The sequence below is a fragment of the Theropithecus gelada genome, chromosome 18, assembly GCF_003255815.1.
Source record: "Theropithecus gelada isolate Dixy chromosome 18, Tgel_1.0, whole genome shotgun sequence".
Classification (NCBI taxonomy): domain Eukaryota; kingdom Metazoa; phylum Chordata; class Mammalia; order Primates; family Cercopithecidae; genus Theropithecus; species Theropithecus gelada.
Window position 1 is genome coordinate 32,828,531 of NC_037686.1, and position 23,261 is coordinate 32,851,791.

The window sequence follows — 23,261 nt, forward strand, 5'->3', positions numbered from 1 at the left end:
AGAAAGTCTGTGAGAATATCAGTGGGTGGTTATTGCCATCTAATAATTACCACCAAAAAAAAACAATCAGAAACTAAGACAATTTAACCAACGAGGAGGACCATGCATTAAAAATATTTAAAAAATTACATTTTGGAAAGTTTATATTTTTGATTTTTAGTTACAGAAATAAAATCAACAACCTTCCCCAGATACATTTTGAAAAGAAATGTTTTTATAATGCCAATTTTTACATACAAAACAGTCATCAATTAATATTGAAGTTAAAATGAGTGTTTATTAAAAATAAAGCAAGAGGTCTCAGCAGTCATTTTTTTGGATATGACACCAAATCTCTGGCAACAAAAGAAAAATTTAACAGTGGGACTACATCAAACGAAAAAGCTTCTGCACAACAAACAATCAACGAAATGAAAATTAAATCTACAGAATAGAAGAAAATATCTGCAAACCATATATCTGATAAAAGGTTTTAATATATCTAAATTATATTTAAAAATACAACTAAATAATACAAAAAGTAATAATTTGGTTATAAAATGGGCAAAAGACTTGAATAGACATTTTTCCCAAAGAATACATAAAAAATGGTTAATAGGTATAGGAAAAGGCCCTCAGTGTCAGTAATCTTCAGGGAGGTGCAAATCAAAACCACTATGAAATATTCCTTTACATCTGTTAAGATGACCATTATCAATAAGACAAGAGACAACAAATGTTGACTGCGGTATGGAGCAAAGAGAACACTTGCATGCTGCTGGTGGTAATATAAATTGATAGAGCCATTATGAAAACACTATGGAAATTCCTCAGACGTTAAAAATGGAACTGACATATGATTCGACAATCTTGCTTCTGGATATATATCCAAAGGAAAGAAAGTCCTGATCTCCTTTCCTTTGGGTATATATCTCTTGTATATCTAAAGGATATATTGTAGATACATCTTTGCTCCCATGTTCATTGCCACATTATTTATAATAGTCAAGATATGGAAACAATCTAAGTGTTTGTCTATGGATAAATAGATAAAGAAACAGTGATACATACATACACACACACACACACACACACACGAATATTATTCAGCCATAAAAAAGAAAATAATCTTGCCATTTGCAACAACATGGATAACCATGGACATTATGCTAAATGAAATAAGTCAAACAGAAAAACAAATGGTCTCATTTACATGTGGAATGTAAAAAACTCAAACTCATAGAAGCAGAGAATAAATTGATGGTTGCCAGGGCCCAGGAGTGGGTGAAATTGGGGAGATGTTGGTCAAGGGGTGAAAACTTCCAGTTACAAGATGAATAAATTCTTGGGATCTAATCCACAGCTTAGTGACTATAGTTAATGATGGTCTATTGCTTACTTGAAATTTGCTAAGAGAGATCTCAAGTTTCCTCATCATAGATACACACACACACACAGCTAATTATGTGTGGTGATAGATGTGTTAAATGATTTGATTATAGTAATCATTTCAAAATGTACAAATATATCAAATCATCACATTGTACACTGTGAATACATAAATGTTTATTTGTCAATTATACTTAAAACTAGGAAAAATTAAATAAAAATAATAAAAAATAAAGCTAAATGTGTGGTCAGCAAGAATGATCAATTAAAGTCCCCCAAAATTTTCTTATCCATAAAAACAAGAAAACTGGCAAGATTATTCAAATCAACTTTTTCAGAACTCTGGAAATTAATCAGAGGCTTGCAACAATTGAAGAAGCAGTAATTCAAGAAAAACGGTTGATTATTTTAAGAACAGTGAGATTCGCCACACTGTCTTCCACAATGGTTGAACTAATTTACACCCCCCACCAACAGTGTAAAAACAACCATCAAGGCACTTGTATACCTATATAACAAAACTGCACGATGTGCACATGTAACCCAGAACTTAAAGTATAATAATAATAATAAAAAGTGAGATTAATAGCATCTTATGATCCCTGTTTCCACACCACCCACCCCCCATTCAGCTGATGCTAGTCTTGAAAATCAGCCTGCAATTATGGTAAAAATCAACAGCCTAACAGCCGCTAGAGATATCAAAATGAGTTCAAAGTTATTTCTGGGTGTATTTGTGAGGTTGTTTCCAAATGAGATCAGCATTTAAATCTTGCATAGACTTAGTAGATTACCCTTCCAGATGTGGTTCTGAGTGGGCATCACCCAATCCTCAGGTCTTTAAACTCGGACTGAATGGCACCACTGGCTTTCCTGAGTTTTCAGCTTGCAGGAAAATCACAGAATGTTTCAGTTTCCATAATCATACGAGCCAATTTTTCATAATAAATTTCTTCTTACATATTGGCTCTGTTTTCTAGAGAACACTGACTAACACAGTACTGATTTGTTTTTTTCTGCCTTTTTGATTATCTACATTTTCTGCAATAAATAATATATTCCTTTTTATCCAGAGAAGTCATATATTACTTTTCAATTAAAATTTTAAACAAAATTTACATGAACAAGTAAAATAAGAATATTAAAGATAGGTTCAAGAAAGTTTTACATTTTGTTTTCAAAGTTTTGACAGGATTTTAAGTGATATAGATGTAAACTTCTAGAGTGATATTAAGGAATTTTAAAACATATTTCCAGCTCCTTAATCATACTCTTAAATCTGATGCTTAAATACTTATTTGTAGCATTTTATAAGTAGACATGCACATATGAAAGAAGCATTATTAGGGATAAATAATGTTTGTTGGATTAGTTTAACAAAATGAACACAAGATGTAGAATTCATATGGATGGATATAGACTTAGAAATAAAAAATGTTATACATTGGTTTTTAATTGTGTTACATCTCCTCAGGTAGTATCTATGCTGCTTTAATGTTACTATTATAATATTACTATTGGTAATGTCTGGACAAATGTTTACACCTTTAATACACATTTCAATGGTGATTATTCTCAATATTGTATCATTCAAAATGACTTCAGAAATTATTAAGGTGCATTGTCTTTCTCAGAAAAAATAGTGAACAGTTGAAGGTTGGTAGCCATTATTATTATTTTTTTAAAAAAGAAGGAACTATCAGAACTATTAGCTTATGATGCAGTGATTGCCTCTGAGGGACAGAGACAGAGTGAAATGCTACTACGTAGGGTCCTTGCTATCTAATTTGACTTTAGATTGGCAGTCAACTGAAGTACTTTCCTTAACATCTTTTTCCAGAAGTAAAAACTCTTCCAGATGAGGGACTGAAGGTAACATGATGTTTATTTTTTCCTAATCCAAAATTCTGGTATATTAATAAGCGATTTTGTGTTACTATTTGTTTTTTACCATTATTTGAATGCTGTTACATATATGAGATTTATACAACAATTTTTAAAGCTAGCAATGGAAACCAGTAAGTTCAGATGCTCCCATCCATTCATAGTCAAAATGTGATTGAAGACATATAGCAAGTTCGGAAGTGGGAGCAGCAAATGTTTAAATTACCACTGAGGAAACATCCTATTTACCCAGGGTAAATCACAAGTGAGTGAGTGAGTGGAGATGAGGCTGTAACAGTATGGACCATTTTACCTTCATTATATGTCTGTCTGTCTACCAATTTGAAAAACCAATGTTCCTTTTTAAAGTAAAAATTACTTTCTTTCATAGAGAGTTATGAATTCCCTGAGGGATTACTTTTGCCTTGATTGCTGAAGTTGGGAGGAGCATCCTTAAAAGCAGAGAGAGAGACAAAGACAGAGACAGAGAGGAACAGGCACACTGAAGTTCTTTGGTGGCACTTTCCAATCTATTTACAGTTGCTTTTCCCCGTAAATGGTCTAGCAGAATCTTGATTTTTATTGTCATTAATGCTTATTTCATTTTCCCCCCTGATTCTTGTAAACTGCATACAAAATAAAAAGCGAGCAAACAAATAGCTTTTGGTGGATGGCCTGTTCTTCGGTCAAAATGATTCACACTGGAAATTCCAGATGAGTCCATGGTTCTGATGAGTAATTAACACACATGTATAGCTCCAACTTCCTTATTTTCTGAGTTGTGTCATATTCTCACTACAGCTGACTCACGTGGGGTACTCTTCAAAGGTATGGCTTTTTCTTCTTGATTGGATTTCAGACATGGAATAGATTTCTAAGATGGAGAAGATGAATTCTCAGGGAGCCAGAACACCTTTGAGGATCACCTGTGTTGTAACTAGAGAAAAGAGAAAGCATACTTCAAATACTGGTATACATATTTGTAATTGTTTATATCTTTAACTTGAGTGCCCTGCATTTTTAATGTGGCAATTGACGAAATACACAGAAAGTCTACAGTTAGACTATTAAATTATCCAGGATGAAGGTGCTATTAAAAATCATGAATCAGATCATTAAATTCCATCTTGGTTACTTTTCATGAGGTCTCCTTGAGACACCATAAGAATCTTGTATAAGCAATTAAAATACAGTTAATATAAGCATGAAATAGCTGAGGAAATATTAAAATATATATTATATTAACATTTGATATTAAAATAGTAAAATATGGCATACTCTACACAGTAGACTTTATAAACACAGTACATTGTACGCTTACGCTACACTAATTTTAAATATTTATGTTTCCTCAATAGGCAATTAAGCTTGGCTTATTACATTTTTTTTTTACTTTAAAAACTTTTAAAAGTTTTTGACTCTTTTATAATAACACTTAGCTTAAAATATAAATACCTTGTGAAGTTGTTCAAAAATATTTTCTTTCTTTGAATAGTTATTCAAAAAGCTTCTATTTTTTTTCAAAATTTTTGGACTATTTAGTTAAAAACTAGCATGCAAACGAACATTTGGCCATGGCCTATACAGGGTCATGATCATCAGTATGACTGTCTTCCACCTCCATATCTTGTCCCACTTGGAAGGTCTTCAGGGGCAATTAGCATGCATGGAGCTGTCATCTCCTATGACAGCAATTCTTTCTTCTGGAATACCTTCTAAAGGATCTGTCTAAGGCTGTTTTACAGTTAACTTTTTAAATATATATGTATACACACACACACACACACATACACATGCAGAAGGATTATACTTTAATGATTAAAAATATAGTATAGTAAAAACATAAACCAATGACATAGTCACTTACAGTCTTTATCAGGTATTCTGTATTTTACATGATTGTATGTCCTAGGCTTTTATACAACCGGCAACGTGATAGATGTGTGAACATCAGCATCACCACAAACACATGAGTAACACATTGTGTTACCATATTATGACAGCTACCTTGTCACTAGGTGATAGGAATTCTTCAGCTCCATTATAATTTTATGGGACCACCTTTGTATATGCAGTCTGACATTGACTGAAAAGTTGTTATGAGGCACATGACTGTCTACCTAAAACGATATTCAGCCTTAGAACATGCAACAACATAGGTGAAACCTGAGGACATTGTGCTAAGTGAAATAAGCCAGTGACAAAAGGGTAAACACTATGATTCCATGTATAGGACATAACTTGAAGTAGTCCAGTTCATAGAGACAGTAAGTAGAATGCCAGTTTCACATGGCTAGGAGGAGGAGGCAATAAGGAGTTGTCTAATTATTGTGGAGTTTGAGTTTGGGAAGTTTAAAAAGTTGTGGAGATAGAGGGTGGTGATGGTTATGTAACAATATAAATGTACTTAAGGCCACTGAATGGTAAACTTCAAGATGTCTAAATGGTAAATTTTGTGGTAAGTGTATTTTACTAACATTAAAAAATCGAACAAAAAGTAAAAGAAAGGGAGTTGCATTGAATTATAAACACTTTGTTTTTTTTTTTTTTTTTTTGAGACGGAGTCTCGCTCTGTCGCCCAGGCTGGAGTGCAGTGGCCGGATCTCAGCTCACTGCAAGCTCCGCCTCCCAGGTTCACGCCATTCTCCTGCCTTAGTCTCCCGAGTAGCTGGGACTACAGGCATCCGCCACCACGCCCAGCTAGTTTTTTGTATTTTTTTTAGTAGAGACAGGGTTGAATTATAAACACTTTGAAGAACTGTATTGCAGGAGGCTTGGTTAATAAAAAGAGAGATCAAAAGTCAGAGTATACTTTGACTACAAGTCGTGCAAATTCTTTACTACAGCATAGTGGTTATTAGCCCATGGAGGAGGCGTGGGTGACCCTACTTCAGACATAACAGCACGCCCTCATTTTGCAAAACAGCAGTAGGGGAAGAGGTGGTCAGATCTGCAGTTGTCAACCAACCCCTAGGAGATAAATCGTAAAATTGGGAAGAGCAGGGGAATTATCACTGTTTATTTTCATTCAGATATTGAACAAGAACAGGTAAAAGAAACTATTTTAAAACCTTCTGTGTTTCAAGGGGTTTCATGGTTATATTACATAATTCCAGTATTTCTGATATGCGTTGAAGCCTATCTAGTATTTTCAGGAATGAAACAAGTGATATTTCATAAATAAAAATTAACCACGAATTTCTACCCTAATATACAAGCTAAAAATCCACCATTAGGATTTAATGTGTGTGTGAGTGTGTGCATGCACATGCGTGTAGAATTATCTTCTAAAATGACAAACTATAATCTCTGATTATGGACAATGGCAAGTGATAAACACTAAATTTCTGAGAGTGAAAAAGAATTACTTAAATGTTTTCAAGAATTCTAGGATATTATATTTAAGAGTTACTTAAATGTTTTCAAGAAGTCTAGGAAATACTAGCATTTCTTTTCTTATGCTTTTAGATTGATGGTCCTCAAAACTAAACAGGTCATATGTAAAGAGACACAGTTCTGAAAATCAGACAGGTTCACTGGTATAATCCACAGTCCTAGGCAGAGACCAAAGGAGAAGTGTGGATTGTGAAGAGTAGGCCAACCAGAGAAAACTCAAAGAGGGACAAGACAGAGGAGAATTTCTGAGCAGGTCTGAGATTTACCATTTATTTTCCAACCTTCCACAATATACTTACTTCCTTTATGCTTTATTTTCCTCATATCTAAAATGAAGGTTTTAATGGTATTTAACTCATAGAGTTCAGAGGAGAATTAACTAGGATAATACTAAAGTCAGTAATGCAGACTGTGTGCAAATAATTATAACAGTAATAGTATTGATAATAATTGTTAATTATATTTTCATATTACCTTTGTTTCAGGAACAATGCTAACTGTTTCAAAAATATCACTTTAGTTGATATTCTCAATAATCCTGTGAGGTCTATATTATTTTTACTCATTTCTTTCCACACTGTAAATGGAATGTAAGACACAGAGAAGATGAATAACTGAAGGCCACTACGTGGCAGAGTGAAGATTCAAAAAAAGTGCTCTGGCTTCAGAGCTCATGCCCTTAACACACAGTAAATGTTCAATAAATGAGAGTCAATGGTACTTTGTGCATTATCATATCAGCAAGGCATTAATTTAAAGGAGAAATAGCATACAAAACATTTCCATGTGCTAAATATCAATTGATTGATTTCTTTTACTTCTTTAATTTGTATTTTTTTAAATGCTCATTTTATGTTTATTAGTCTTCTCATAAGAAGAACATATAAGTAGTATAAGAGAGTCAGCTTTCTTATACTACTACTAAAATCAGATCTATTTTCACACAAAAACAGGAGTTGATGACTTACTTGATATGATATTTTCTCTTAAATACCTACCATACGTATTCTATAAATTTGGATATTAAGAATGGAAAGAATTGAGGAACTGGAAGAAGAAACAATGTAGAGGAAAAGTTATAAGCACAAAAGAATGAGTATTCAGGGGGAATAAGAAAGTTTTACTTGCTCCAGAGTCATCTACATCGTTGAAATAGGTAGGCTTATTTCACTTACCCAGTCTAAAAACCAGACAGATCCCTAGCCTGAAGACACCATAGATGGCAAGTTATTTCTAGGGTGGAGAAAGAAGGGCTGTAGCACAGTTTCCAGGTTGGAAAACATCCTTAATATTTCATATGGTTGGAACTTTGGTTCTCCAGCCCAAAATTCTGTCCCTGCTGTGGGACTGAGGCACAGTTCAAGGAAGACCTTCAGATTTTACTTGACATCCCAACAACAGGTGGGATAGTCTCAGAAATAAAAATCTTAATGCTGGAAGAGATCTTCATGGTTCATTGTATTTCAAAACACTTACAGTGTGAGACTTAGATCATTTAAAGAACCTGTCCGAATTTACAGAGTCCATGAACAGGATTGATAGTTGTCCCCATGTGCTCATCCTTCTCTATACATATCCATGTTTATTGGATGTTCTTTTGTTTCCACTTTTACCACTTAACTGGGCAGCAGACATTTATCATGGAAAGGAGCCTCCTGCTTAATTTTCTGTTTTAGACTTATTAAACTATAATAAACTGAGCTTGCTGTATTTTTGTTTCCCAAAGACAGTTACATTTTTAAGTATGAAAACTAAATCTACATTATGGTTGTCCCCCTGTTCCTTTTCCTGAAATCAAAGTGTTGGCAACTAGAAAGCTGGATGTTTTACTGTCAACGGGCAGCCTTTGGTTGTCAGATGCCTTTATTTTATCCTCATTTAACGATGTCTCAAATACGGCCACCTCACAAACTGCAGCAATGTCTTCTGGTATCTTCTGTTATGTAAATGCATCCCCACTAATAATACTTTAGGGTCTTCTCTTTATTTTTATTAATTGATTGATTGATTGGTTTTTCTCTCTGTGCAGAAGTTTCATGCAAAGGTGATTGAATCACATTCCATCTGTTTTATCTAGCAAATGTTTCTATCAACTTGCAAATGATTATGTTAAAGAAGTGGAATCTATTCATCTGTGAAAGCACAAGATAGTTTTAAGACTCTCAGTCATGCAGAGGATAACAAAGGGAAAATAAAGATACTCTGCAAAGTCTTAGCAAAGCCTATCTATAGGTAAAACTGAAATGACTACAAAGAGTTATTATGAAACAGAAAAATCACATCATCTTCCTCTGGAAAACATTGCTCTCATTGTCAACTTGCTTTACATTTTAATGTGTAAATTTGTTCTTGGGATTTCACCTGAAAGACTCAACCATTTGGCATTCTGTGTAAGACGTAAATGTTATTAGAAACATGCAACAACATTTATTAAAATATATAAGGGAACAAAAGCTAAGATTACTTTTCCACGTTTTTATTTCAGGGCTACCACTAGGGCATTTAAATATGGGTTAAACCAGATTCAGAAAGCTTTCACTAGACAGTTAACACAAATGACAAAGAGCTTAATCAGCACATAACCTTTAAATATATTCAATAGAGGAATTGAACTGTTCATTGCATTATAATTTATAGGGTTTTTGTTTTTGATTACACAAGGGAAATGCATTTTTTAGCCTTAAAAGCATTCTTTTGTGATGTCAAAAAGACATTACATTATTGTTTAGAAAACGGTGTTTCAATTTGTTGGGAAAGTCTAAAATCACTGGAGTGGAAAAGATAAGTAGATTCTTCAAAGTCTTGCCATTTGTGGCTTTTTTTTTTCTTCTCAACTTCTTTTCTTTGGTTAGATAATGAACACAGCTTTGCTCAATGGCATCTTCTAATTCTGTCTAAGTGTTTAAATTTTATATTTAGTATATTTGTCGAAAGGCAGTTTAAACAGGATTAGAATAAGTAATTACTATTCCAAACAAGCATAAGGAAAGAAAACGGTGGTGAAAATAAAGTTTATGAATTTTTATTTTTTAATTCTTTTTTTTTTTTTTTTTTTTACATTTGGTAGTAGTATAAAAGTAATTCAATCTCCACTTAGATAATACCTGAGGTGACTATGTGGATCAGCTGTTCCATCAAAGAAAATTACAGAAAATTAAAGTGCTAAAGAGGCAAAGCTGCTTTTCTTATTTTGAAGTTTTTCAACATACTAAAGAAGGATGATTTTCAGAAGAGAAGACCCTTTGTTACCATCTGTTTTATCCTCTTCCTCAAACGACAGCCCAATTCTCTCCTAAGCAAGTCCCTGTGGCCCATCTCCTCTGTTTATCCCCATCTTTATTGCCCCATACACATTCAGCATACTCCTAACACAGAGAATACAAAATTGCTGCTTATTCTGAAAATGCTGTGAACTCTTATCAGTCAAAAGGAAAAGGACACACTCCTTTCACTGGGAGTTTGTTGTAGTTATTGTTTCTGTAGGTCAGCCGAGGAGGGAAAAGCTGGTTTTGAGATAGTATCCTTCATTGTTCAGAGGAGAACTCAAATGGAGATAGAGATATCAGTCTGAGAAAGAAGAGACACCCACGTCATACAGATACCCTCCCTCCCTCTCTCCTCTAAAGAAAAGGATTTGCATACACAAGTTTCCTTCTGAGCTTTGTCCAAGGCAGCTTTTGACAGATGCTATCTGAAAAAGTGTCTGGAGAGAGAAAACTAGTACATTAATCAGTATTTCAGATGCAGGTTGGGGCAAAGCAGAACTTTCCATTTCTGATGGGAAGATGCCCCTGGGGGTGTCTGTCCCTTTCCAGGTCCCTAGAACAGCTCTAGAAAGTAATTTGCTCTGTAAGCTCTGGTAAACTATGTCTGTTTCCTATGGTTCCACTTACTCATTCAAAATTAGTTTAATTATAAATATTCGCCATATTATATGACTCTTTTGAGAAACAGAAAAATATATGTGAAAGTGTTTTGAAATATTATGAATACTCAAATATAAGCAATTATTGTCCTTAGGAAATTAATAGAACTAGGCACCAAAGTACTATCCTAAGCAGCCCCACACTTCAATTGTTTTTAAAACAAGATACTTATAAATAGCATATTTTTCATATATAAAATACTTTTGATAATCTCTCTCAATTCACATTTGGTCAACCTGATGTGTGTAAAAAGAGAGGTAGATGTTCTCTCATTTTTTATTTAAACTATGCAAAACTCTCTGTCTTGCCTTTTTTAAATGTTACATACTGTGTATGCATTTACTTTTAGTATAGTAATTACTAGATAATTACTAGTGTAATTTTATTCATAATAAGATAATTACTAGTGTTTAGACTAGACTAGTATATTATATATACTGGTATGAAAAACTGATTTTTTAAATGTTTTAACTGAAACAAATGTCTTTCTTTTAATTTTTCAAATATCTAATGTAAAACTTCAAAAAGCAAGACATGTAAATAAAACGGTAATCTCATTACCAAAAATAGATTTTATGTATTAAAACATGGCATTTTTCTTTAAAGATTCAACCACTGAAGAGACAATATTACTTAGATGGGGATAACAACTACAAGAGTTTTAAATCCGTTCATGTTTTTTATCCCATCTCTTAAATAATTTCCAGACATATCTACCTAAAATCAACGATTTATTTGCCTGATTCTCTGCTCTCCGGAAGCTGGTCTTTTACCTCTGTTGGACGCCAGCATGAATCTTTTGGAATATACATGGACCCATTTAATGGATCCATATGTGAAGCATATTCAGTTCTCTCTCAGTCCCTCTGCTCATCATTTCCCCTAACGCAGAGAAAGCAGAATATGACATTTGGCCTTTCTGACATGGCTATCATGGTACCTCATCATTTTAATGAAACAAAATAACAAACATTCACTGGCGCTTTCTCTGTGCAAAAAACTATGCCAGTTGGGCACGGTGGCTCACGCCTATTATTCCAGCATTTTGGGAGGCGGAGGCAGGCGGATCACGTGAGGTCAGGAGTTCAAGACCATCCTAGTCAACATGGTAAAATCCTGTCCCTACTAAAAATACAAAAATTAGCTGGGCATGGTGATGTGAGCCTATAATCCCAGCTACTAGGGAGTCTGAGGCAGGAGAATCACTTGAGCCCAGGAGGTGGAGTTGCGGTGAGCTGAGACCACACCATTGCACTCCAGCCTGGGCAACAAGAGTGAGACTCTGTCTCAAAAAAAACAAAACTATGGCACTATGCCAAATAATTTACATATAATGGAACTTTTAATTTTACAAAAAAAGGTATCAAAATATAAATGCTTATTTATTATAAACCTTTTTACTTTTCCTATTCTATTAATAAATGAGCACTAGACCTTAAGATGCATTTGTAAATAATCTGAGATATGAACTGAGAAATCATATTCACTAGGTAAATCAAAAAACACTCTTGCCTGTAAGAAGAGCCATTTGTTGGGTGGAGAAGTAGTTATCTGTTATTAGACAAGATTCATCAATTTTTTCAAAGAACCAGTTAACTTAGGGAACTGTCAATCAATGCATTTGTCAATCTTATGAACCTAGCCATAATTTAAGGTACTAGAAATTACATCGATTCCTTGTTATCTGCACACGTTGCATTGATTAATTTGTACTTAAATAAAAGTAGGGCGATATTGCCATGGAGATGTATGTAAAACCTCCAGGTGAATCATATAATTAGGGCATTAAATGTCATGTTACTTAATAAAACAGTATTTTTGTATAGGTTACAGGGTACATATGTATCTTTATATGCCTGAATACACACACTATATGAATACATGTGTGTTTTTACATATATATGTATATATACATAGGTAAATATATAAATACATGTGTGTGAATAAAGGTCATCCTCATTTTCCAAACATGATGGCAGCTAGACATTTTTAAAATTACAGTTATGTCCCTTAAAAACTTCCCCTATTTTTCCCCTATATATATACACAGACACATATATATGTATATATACAGACATATACATATATATACACACATATGTGTGTGTGTGTGTGTGTGTGTATATATCTCCTATTACTTGTTTGGATGCCTTGGGGCACATTTTGCTAAATGATTAGATTCTATGTACATTAATATTTAAAACATAAATTTAAGGAGTTCTCCTCAAAATATAACATAGAATTTGAAATAGCAGCAAATAAGTTAAACAAATGAATACCTAGAATCGATTCATTCATATCAAAATGCGAATTTCTATAAATTCATATTCTTCCTGTGAGCAAAAATAGGGGAAGTTTTTATGGGACATAACTGTAATTTTAAAAATACCTAGCTGCCATCATGTTTGGAAAATGAGGATGACCTTTATTCAGGGCGGTGAATGTTTCTCAAAGCATGCAGCCCAGGTGACTCAGTCATGCTGTTGAAATCTGATGGAAAGAGTCCCCAGAGGCAAGGTCATTATCTGATAAAAGGTACTTCCCACCTGGGCTGCCCTCTTTGTGAGCAGAAGTGGAGGGGAAAGTGAAACACAGTCCTTATGAGAAGCTCAGCTCTCAGATAAACTTTTCTTTGTAAGAAGTGACTTTTCCAAGCTATTTCAAACCACTGGCATGTGGTGCATTTTGAAGATGGATAGTCAGCTGTGCCCCCACAGCTGTGAGAGTCTGGCACACTAGCTCTCCAACCAGCTAGCAGGAAGACAGATACTGTCATTTGGGGGGGAATGGATCACCCACAGATGTTTAGAAGAGGAGGAGTGTCTATGTCCTTTGGCAAGCTCATGAACACCAACCTCTTGCATACGGGCACAGAAAGAACTGAATTCAGTGCCCAGCCTGTTGTCATATTACCCAGCATACTTTTACCACCATGTCTTCATTCATTCTTAGTTGGAAAATAAATTGCTTGACAGGAAATTATTTGGCCCTGGGGCAGATGCTGCAACATGCCTTCTTGTAAAGGAAACCCAACACACCTGGATTTTTTAATGTCAGAGTTGCTTAAGAGCAAATTTCTTCTACAGTAAATGAAGACCCAATTTTTCTTTCTAAAAGCATTCCAAATCTAGAGGTAACACTGACTTACGAGTAAGTTTTTATTACCTCTGCATCCTACAAAACCTGTTTGACACACACCATATGCTTGACCTCTGTCATTCTGTCTGCCAAAGACAACCATGTCACCTAGAAGAAATGACCTTGTGAATGAAGAGATACAGTTCTAAAGAGATATTGTTGGAAATTCTTGATTCAGTGAAAAAAACCCAGAGAGCATATTTCCATAGTCCACTTTAGTCCATTTAAAGATCATGGATGATAGCGACACTATAATAAAACGTCCAATTGCTAGTTTGTTTGTTTGTTTGTTTTTCCTACTGACTGCAGATTTCACTATCTCGTTACATGCCTCAGCCGACCAATGCCTTAGTGGCCATGGACCATTTTCCATTTTGACTAGCAGAAGTATGACTTCTGGAAACATGCCTCCCCAATCTGTTGCATGTCAGGGTTCTCTGTTCCTGCAGATTACTTACTCTTACATTTCAGCATAACCCAAACACAACCACTCTATCTCCAACATTACATGTTCTTATTAGTTTATTGTCTATAGCTACTGAGCTATGTTTTGAGGCACAATAGAAATTTCCAGAAGAGAAAATCTGATTGGCTAAGCCTATGTAATGGAGTTGCTTTTCTTACATCAGGTGTCCTCCTTCACTCCAATAAGAGTGGTCAAGAAAGGGTAGAGTCATATTTACGATACGGCTATAGGAGCCTATTTCATGAGTTCAAATGGGTAATTTACAAAGAAAAAAATGGGAGGATTGGGTAAGATGGCATTGTCAGCTACTCCCTTCTCAAGCTAGATCAGTAAGCAGAAGATAAGCAGAAAATAATATTGCAAATGCTTATTTCTCTAGATTAATGACAAAAGTGTCAGTATTATTCATGTATCCAGTATATTCATACTTCATTTCATTAATTTGAAAATCTAGACACTTCTTCCCATAGGGTTTAATTATTCAGAGTTTTCACACTTGTCAAAGTTCAGATAAATGGTATTATATCCTTGTATCCCCACACTTTGTACAATGCCTGACATATAATGAATGTTTAATGAATATTTGAATAAAGGAATTAATAAAGTTTTTGAATGAATTTTGCACACATTCTTGAATGTGTTTATACAGGCGTTGAGCCATAATATTCTAGAAAACTGGAAGAAATTCTCTTCCAAAGAGTTCATTGGAGACAATTTTTTATTGCTGTTATTTCGTCAAGCAATAATCATGCATTTTTTACTTTGTCTCCTCTTAATCACAATTTACTTTTATTTCATAAAGAAGGTATGTGTTATTTTTACTTTGTGAATTTGGGATGTTAAAAGAAGCATCATCCACACATCTGGATAAGTAGAATTACGGATTTTTACCTTAAATTTTCATTCACATGTTGAATAGGTGGAGATGTAATTTTATTTGAGTTCTGTTATTTTTACTACTATAATCGTTTCTAAGGTTCAAGCTTGACTTGTTGCCTTCTAATGATAACTGGTGGTCTGGGCTTCAGTGGGGGTATTTAATTGAAATTTCAAACGTGTTTGAATGTGCTTTTTCTGTAAAGGATTATGACTTGGCTCTGTGGTGTCTGCTATGTATTATACTATCCAACGTTAAGAATACATTGTTTCCTGTGATATATCAAAATATACTCTAATGCTTTAAGGTGTTCAAATTTGCCAAAATATTGCAACAAAATTAATGAAGTGAAAATGTCTTACCATGAATGGAGCCATTTTTCTAAAACTGAGGCATGTATTGAGTAAAAAACTCTCATCCAAGGATAAAATGATGGCAAAAGGAGTTTGTTTTATCAGCATTGGCTCTTCTTAAATAATTTTAAAGACTGTCAATGAAAAGAATTTTTCTGATTTGAGAAATAAGCAGTGCATTAAACCAGCCTGAGAGTAAATGCCACTCCCATGATGTCACTTCATGTACAATTCATGTACTTTGTTACTACCTAGAAGATAAATTCCAAACTATTCAGATTGATGTGACCTTCCTCAATCTGGTCCTATTCTATCATTCCAACTCTGCAAAGAATCTTTTACTTAGAGAAGCCAGTCTTTTCACTTCCCACATATGAATCTCATTCTAAATTTAGGACCTTGATCATCACTCCTCATCTTTCTTTTCTTCTCTTGCTCACAATTTAGAACCTAACTAAATTGCTTCATTTCAAGGTTTGCTCTTCCTATCTCTGTCTCTGTTTATGTCTCTGTCTCTGTCTGTTTCTCTTTATACTTTTTTTTCTTCCTCTTTTTTTATTATACTCTTTAAGTTCTGGAATACATGTGTAGAACGTGTAGGTTTGCTACATAGGTATACACATGTCATGGTGGTTTGCTGCACCCATCATCTACATTAGGTATTCCTCTTATTGCTATCCCTCCCCTAGCCCCCCACCCCCTGACAGGTCACAGTGTGTGATGTTCCCCTCCCTCTGCTCATATGTTCTCATTGTTCAACTCCCACTTATGAGTGAGAATATGCACTGTTTGGTTTTCTCTTCCTGTGTTAGTTTGCTGAGAATGATGGTTTCTAGCTTCATCCATGTCCCTGCAAAGGACATGAACTCATCCTTTGTTATAGCTGCATGGTATTCCATGGTGTGTATGTACCACATTTTCTTTATCCAGTCTTTCATTGATGGGCATTTGGGTTGGCTCCAAGTCTTTGCTATTGTGAACAGTATCATGTGTGTGTGCATGTGTCTTTGTAGTAGAATGATTTATAATCCTTTGGATATATACCCAGTAATGGGATTGCTGGGTCAGATGGTATTTCTGGTTCTAGATCCTTGAGGAATTGCCACACTGTCTTTGGTTGAACTTATTTACACTCCCAAGAACTGTGTAAAAGCGTTCCTGTTACTCCACATCCTCTCCAGCATCTGTTGTTTCCTGACTTTTTAATGATCGCCATTCTAACTAGCATGAGATAGTATCTCATTGTGGTTTTGATTTACATTTCTCTAATGACCAGTGATGATGAGCTTTTTTTTTCATATGTTTGTTGGCTGCATAAATGTCTTCTTTAGAGAAGTGTCTTCTTATCTTTTTGCTATTTTTTTTTATGTTTTTTTTTTTTTCTTTTTTTTTTTTTTTTTTTTCTTTTTTAATTTGTTTAAGTTCCTTGGAGATTCTGATTATTAGCCCTTTGTCAAACAGATAGATTGCAAAAATTTTCTCCCATTCTCTAGGTTGCCTGTTCACTATGATGATAGTTTCTTTTGCTGTGCAGAAGTTCTTCAGTTTAATTAGATTCCATTTGTCAATTTTGGCTTTTGTTGCCATTGCTTTTGGTGTTTTAGTGATGAAGTCTTTGCCCATGCCTATGTCCTGAGTGGTTTTGCCTAGGTTTTCTTCTAGGGTTTTTATGGTTTTAGGTCTTATGTTTAAGTCTTTAATCCACCTTCAGTTTATTTTTAAATAAGGCATAAGGAAGGGGTCCAGTTTCAGTTTTCTGAGAAAACTATGGCTAGTTTTCTCATCACAATTTATTAAATAGAGAATCCTTTCCATATTGCTTCTGAAGGACCTCTTCAAGGAGAACTACAAACCACTGCTCAGAGAAATAAGAGAGGACACATGTAAGTGGAAAAACATTCCGTGATCATGGATAGGAAGATTCAATATCTTTATATGTTTTGAAAAAGTAACTGGGTACCATTATTTCACAGAAACAGTGAAGGAATGACTTGTCCGGGTACCGGTGAAACTTTTGTTATGACTGTTATCAAAGTCTTTTTAGATAAAAACATGAACTTGAACAATGGTGTACTAGAAAAATTAACTTTTTGGAACTGACGTAATAATGAAAGGCAAGTTTCCCTTTCCCACATCTCCCACCAGCATCAAAAGCTATTTATTATTTATTATCTACATAGATAAAGACTTTGAATGATATGTGATCTAAACCAAAATAAATTTTAAAACAAGTGACCATTTCCCTTAAACTCATACCTTATGTTTATAAAATATTTGGCAAATGTAAACTTCAGTTGTTAATACAGAGAGAAATTATTTAAGGGTGATCAATAAAATTCTTTTAGAATAATTTTTTTTCATGTTTGAAGTGTTTCCTAGAAAGACTTTAGCTCAATTGTTTCATTTCTGTGTCTTGTTGAGTTCCTTATTGTTCATTTTCTGGGAATTACCTCCCTTCTTCCATTCGCATAGACCAAATTCACCTGTCTTTCAAAGTCATATTTGCTTCACAGATAGTCTATAAACATTTTCATGAATATTGAAATTGCTTCCTGATTTTGGTAGTAATTATGGGCTGTACAAAGGCTTATTTGGAATTATCATTGCAGAATTTTAAAAGTGGAGGAGATGTTAAGATTTTCTAGTCCCATTTGTAATTCTACAATGAAAAAATTGAGAGCCCTCCCAAGTCCCTATTGTTCTATGCCTGCTTTGCATAGGCCAATTATTTTAATGTGATACCTCAGCTTTACTTTTAAAAATGATTCCCTATTTACTACATTGGTTTCTAAAATACTTTTCTATGAATATTTTTGCTGATCTCTTGTGTATAGAACATATATAAATCATTCATATCTATGTGCATATATTGATATATATTACATATGTACATATGTATATTAACCATTACAAGGATTTTCCCATCAAGTTAGCATTAGGGTTCCCATGGGGTTATATAGCAGTGAAAAGCCCATGTCTCAAGGAACTCCTTAGTCCCAGGCAAACTGAAATATGTAGTCACCCTGTATCAGGTTATTTTGTCTTCTTTGTAAACATAATTTTAATGTTTTTAGGGTATTGTACAACCTTTTACATAAGATTCCTAATGCTAAACATTAAGATTGTTTTCAGCTCTCCAACATTCCCTGATTTCTACATTTCCGTAGATTTTACACCTCTAAATTGGATGACATGGTAGATTTAGAGCAAAAATCCATCTCCTAGATCTGAGCTAAATACAGTAGCCATAAGACACATGTAGCCATTGAGCACTTAAATTATCACTAATCTAAATTGATCTGTACTATAAAAATACAGCTCAGTTTTAAAGACTTGGTATTATGTAAAGGTTATAAAATATCTTAATATTTCTATACTGATACATGTTAAAATGGTAATAGTTTGGATATACTAGGTTAAATAAATTGTGTTATTAAAATTAATTTACTGTACCAGGCAAAATTATAGGCATGAAGTACTGGCTAGTGGTTGCCAGAGGTTAGGAATGTGAGACAGGAGAGGTAGTGGAAGGTGGTTGTGGTTACAATAGTATAGCAGGAAGGATGCTTCTGGTGAAGGAACTGTTGTGAATTGACTGCAGTGGTGGACTCATGAACCAGTGTGATAAAACTGCATAAAACTAATTCACACACACACACTCACTCATACATAAATGAGTACAAGTAAAACTGGGGAAATGAGAATAAAATTCGTGGATTGTATCAATATTAATATCCTGGTTGTGATATTGTACTAAGATATCTGTGGGGGAAACTGGATATAGGGTACAGGGATCTTAATATATTATTTCTTACAACTGCATATGAATTTGCTATTATCTCTAAGTCAAATATTAACTAAAATTTGTACCTGTTTATTTTTTCATTTTTGATGTTACTACTAGAAAATTTAAAATTTCATATGGGCCATGTGTTATATTTCTATGAGATAGTGCTACCTTAGAAAAACTAGATTTTTTACATCCAGAAATAGCCTACATATTTTGTAGAAATAAGACACTCATGTTTTTATTCTTTACCACTCAACCTACTTTATGAAGAGACATATAATAATTTTCCTCCTTATCAGTGGATCACTATACAATGTGAAGGGGAATTTCATAAATATTATGTTCAGAGGGTATGTGACACTATTTGTCCCTAGGTGTTATGTCAATAACTCAAGAAATATTTTTTCGCTTGCATTTCTCCTAAAACTTCTAGAGAAGAGGAACCCTGAAATCATCCCAGTAGCTTTACACCTAAACTCCTACATAGTCCCCTGATACCCTTTCAGTTTCAGAGGCTCACTCCTGCTGAAAAGTCTCATCCTGGCCCCACGCTGGAGTCCAGGAGGTTTTGCGGGTTCTCTGAGTCAATGTGAAACTCCGGAGATACTGCATTAAACTTTCAACGGGAAAAACAACGAAATAATACGAAATAATACTCTCAGAAAGCTCAAGCCCTGCTTGTAAGACAACTAGGGCTCCATGCCGATTTCTCCAACTTGATGATATTCCTACCTAGGAGCTTCCTCTTCATTTTATTCTGAGGGCCCCATCACCATGAGAGGCTGGTTTCTTTGGTATGCAGTTCAATAGGCTTCCTCATTAGATGCCCATATGTCTTACTATTATCTCACAATATAATTATTTTCTAGTTTTTCTTCTAGTAGGGATTCAGATTCTCTGAATGCGTCTTACCATATTTCCATTGAAACTGAACACGCCTACTTCTGTAGGTAAACTATTTTATCTCTCCTATCAAAAGAAGTTCTGGGACCTCCTTTATATATTTTGATTTAAATTGACTAGCCCGGCTCTGTGACTACTTCTCAAGCATTACTCAGGGTTTTACATAGTCCTAAATGTTTGTAAAAGTTACTTCTTCTCAGACTTGGCATATTCCCTGAGACACAGCTACCAGTCAGCAAATTTATATTATTTTTAACAATGCCACAGTAACATTCTAAATGCAAACATCCTGACTCATGTTATTTGATTAAGAGACAAATTATTTATTGATTCATTTTCAAGAATATTTTAGCCTCTTCTCTTTGTAACCATCATATGGCAAAATCAAATAATACAAAATAATATAAAACACCTCAAAACAAACAACAACAACAACAGGAAAAAAAAGAAAAAAACCTTGGCAAGGGAAAGAAAATAGGTTATATTTGCATCACTTAACGAGAGTCAAGGCTTAGTGAGATCCAATTAGTATCAACTCTATAATAAGATGGAAATGATGTAAAGTTTATATTACATCTGCCAATGTGTATACAAAATTTCAAGGTATATACAAGTTGTCAAGGCTGTCTTAACTTGGCAGCCTTCTGTTTTTTAAATTCTACAGGTACCCAATAACTGATTAATTCTAGATATTCAGCCATCTGGTTGGTAATGACACCCTTGATTAAACAGAGAGATTGTTTTTCCCCATGAGCCGTTAGAGGCACACACCTAGCCATCCTTGAGTAAAACAATACCCAATGGCATGTGTTGTGCTTGAAGGTAGGATGCCATGGAGGACCACAAAGATGGAGTACATTAATCGGCAGAAGGTTAGTCCCATGAAACCCTATGTAAGAGAAGGGCAAAGATGATATAGGGTGGAGTGGAGGAAATTCACACTTGTTGAGTGTCAGCCAGTGAGCTAGAGATTTTAAATGTTTTTTTTCTCATTTAATTATCTCAATAACACACTAAGATAGACAATACTATATCCATTCACAGATGAGGAGCTGAGCCTTAGGTTAAACACAGAACCCAAATAGCATTTATGTAATTTAAATACAATTTCTGCTGGACTCTAAAACTTGTGCTTTCCCTACTGTTCCACAAGGTCTCCTGGGAAGATTGTTATGAAATTCAGTCTTCAGGAAAGACAGAAGATCCCTCTGCAACCTGGCTATGAAGGAAATGGTAACAAGGTAATATACAAGTGACTGGAAGAAGTAATTACACAACACATGGGACTGTCTAGTTTAGCAGAGAAGAAGTCCCATCAGCAGAAAGAAGCAGAGGCAATGACCTATATCAAATGTGGTAGTGTGTTCTGTCAACTACTGCCTTTCCCATTAGCCATGGATGCTTTTTCCATCTCAACTAGATGGGAAATGGGCAAAAAGATATCAACAGGCTCAGTTCTCTAGATAGCGAACCTATCACCATTCCATTGTGCCAGAGGGGAAAACCTTAGCATCTGTCAGTATGTAAGGTCACAAACTTTATATACTCCTCTGTCATGTGGCCCAGTTATTTTGATTGAGCTATTATCCTCATTTATTGCTCTATTCAAAGGGTAGAGTTTTGACATTGTGCTCATTTTTTTATCCTCTAGTTGTATTTTATCATCCCCTGCTCTCTAACCTAAGCCATTGTTTCCACTCATAATAAAAACGTGTAGCATCCCATTGATTTGAGTTTGAGCATAATTTACTGGATGGACCTCACTCAGCATTGAACATTCTCAGACGTTAATTCTTAATCTAATCAAGCAGAATTTACAAAGTTGGCACAGTAGTTGACTACTCTAAAGGCGCTGCTTTACAGTTTGTCTAATTTTTCTATCCATTGTCTTGCCTGATTCAACCTCTATCTTTCCCCTTCTCTGTTCATGTGGCTGAGGTCTTAATGTTGTATGTAGTCAAGTCTGAACAGATAAAGCAATGTCAAAATGGTTTGGGTTGAAGTACTGTGTTTGAGAGAGACATGAAAGAAGACTGCCAGCAGTTAGCTATAACCTCCCTTCAGTGTCCCCTGACAAGACACAGAAAATAGATTGCCATTGGCAAGGCCACAGGCAGTGTTGTTAGATTTTTGTCCTTAAGGTTTTAAGTGAATTGATCTTAAACACTTTCAAGTGGGAGTTCCTCAGTAGTCTAATAGGTTTTTTTTTTTCTTCAAATATTTAGGTGAAGACTTCAGCCAAAAGACATTCCATCATCTTTCTCAATGTAACTAGTCCCTATAGTACAGGTCTCAATGATAGCATTTTGGGGGCAAACACTGTCTCCTGCTGACATGTAGCATTCTTTATGAATCTCATGGATGCTCCCTGATTTAATTTTGATCCATTCCATTTTCACTTCCTTCTCCTATTTCGGTTCTCAGGCTATTCTCTTCCAGTCACTCATCACTGCTTCTCCTGATTTCCTGTCTGTAATGTGCCTTCGTTACACTCCTTGACAATTTTGTCTTAATCCTCTTCCTTAATCCAAGTAAAAATGATGAGGTTGTGATTATCCCAGTTTATCTACCCTATCACATCATCACACAGTTCCTCCTTTTGGGGTGGATGGGCTGAGGCAAAATATGGCAAAGAATGATTGGAAGCAAAAGCTCCTCCATGACCTACATTTTTTCCACCCCAGTCTGTGCTTTTCACTGTTGTTGTCTTTGACTACACTTTTCCCCACTTTGAAATAAAGATAGTTATATACACTATTCAGTGCTGAATTTCTTTTTTTTTTTTTTCTTACATTCAAGACAGTCTTTCTCTCCTGAGCAAACAGGTAGTCTTTTGTCCTTAGCTCTGTAAAATGAATTATTTTAACTGAGGGTCCATAATGAATTTTTCTTGGTCTTAATAAGATCATTAAACCAGGGGTTGAGATCATAACATGCCATCCTAATGATATCCATTTAATCAAAATGTTCATTTGTTTTCATTATAGCAAGTTTAGAAAGCAATTCCAAAGTGCTTTCCATGGTGTTAATTGGTCTTTTAGGTTTCTCCTCCTCCTCCTCCTCCTCCTCCTCCTCTTCCTCTCCTCCTCCTTCTCTTTCTCTTCCTCCTCCTCCTCCTGCTCCTCCTTCTTCTCCTTCTCTTTCTCCTTTTTAATCTGGA